This window comes from Otolemur garnettii, unplaced genomic scaffold, assembly GCF_000181295.1.
Source record: "Otolemur garnettii isolate 467f Iridium unplaced genomic scaffold, OtoGar3 scaffold00057, whole genome shotgun sequence".
NCBI classification, from domain to species: Eukaryota; Metazoa; Chordata; class Mammalia; order Primates; family Galagidae; genus Otolemur; species Otolemur garnettii.
In genome coordinates this window covers 5,491,796-5,493,286 of record NW_003852452.1, presented here as the reverse complement: position 1 = coordinate 5,493,286, position 1,491 = coordinate 5,491,796, and positions in this window count along the sequence as shown.

The window sequence follows — 1,491 nt, the reverse complement described above, 5'->3', positions numbered from 1 at the left end:
GGGCTGGATTCGAACCCGCCACCTTGGGTGTATGTGGCTGGCGCCTTAGCCGGTTGAGCTATAGGCACCGAGCCTGAAATATTTTTGATGAAGAATTCATTTCTTCTTCCTCAGAGTTCATAGTTCCTTCCCTTCCTGCCCACCTTCGCCCCATGCCCTTCCTTCCTTCTCTCTCCTCCACTTCTTCAACAAACACTGCCAACAAATCCAAAATTTTATTCCAGCTGTTTACATTCACTTCACTTTTCTCTCCCCCTGGTGTCTTCCTTTGATTTTGCAGATTTCAAACTGCCTTACTTTTGACGATTCCTCCTGAAAAATACATGATCAGACCTTGAAATGAACGATGCAGAGAAGGTTTTTTTCCCTTCAGATAAATATGCAGAATGTGACTGGATTTTTGAAGATAAAATGTGTGTTCTGGGATTTCCCTGTACTACTCCCCCTGAGGTCGGCACATTCCCTCAGGTCTATGCCTATGAAATCACACCTACATTTCTAGAAATGTGACACAGCCAGCGGTTCCCAGAGGGAAGAGCTATTGTCTGCGTGGCAGGCTCACTCTGGCCTGGCCCTCCTCTCTGCTGTGTGTCTGTGTGAGTGAAGGTGGGGAAGGAGGGGAGATTGTTTGGTGAAGGTGGGGTGATGCCCAGAGACGGGAGATGGAAGGAAAGGAAGGTGTCGTTTACCAAAACAGATTCTGTTTTGTGCTAAACTGAGTCACCAAGCAAAATCCTTGGTTAGTTTGGTAAGAAACTGGTAAGAACTGAAATAACTTAGGAGACCTGGAAAAATAGAGTCGGACCCTCACTTAGGTTAATTAATTGGTAATTTATTTTACCTGCTGCAGGGGCTGCTGCTCCAAGAGACAGTCAGCAGCCCAGGTGTGAGGGTGAGTTGCCTTTTATAGGCTTTGGGCAAGTATATTAGTGAGGGTGAGTTGCCTTTTATAGGCTTTGGGCAAGTATATTACAGAAGCAAAACGTGGCTGGTTAAGGGGGGGGTTACAACTCAGTCATGGATACAGCAATGGAACAATAATTAATACAGTTTCAGTTGACAATGGATACATCTTATATTACAATGGTTATGGTTATACAACAGTAATTAATCAAGTCTTGGTGAGTTTTTTACTATTGTGCATCTACTGAGAACTTGGGGGTTTTGTGAAACTTGGGACTTTTTTTTTTTTGTACCTGAAGCTTGTTCTTGGCAACCCTAGGGGGAAGAAAGGGCCTGGGAACTGTGGCTGGGAAGCACGTTCTCGGCCACCCTGGGGGGAGGAGGGACTTGCCTTGTTCCTGGAGTCAACTCTGGGGGAGGAGGGTGGAGGAGGGAAATGGGCTGGAGCTGGAGAACAGGAGTGGGAAAAGAAGGCTGGGTTACAACAGAACAAAGAGAAAAGGTGTGGAGGTTGGGTAGGGGGACCAGACGTCCCACTTTTTGGCAAGACTGTCCTGATTTTTAACAATTTGTCCCACGACCCGTGGC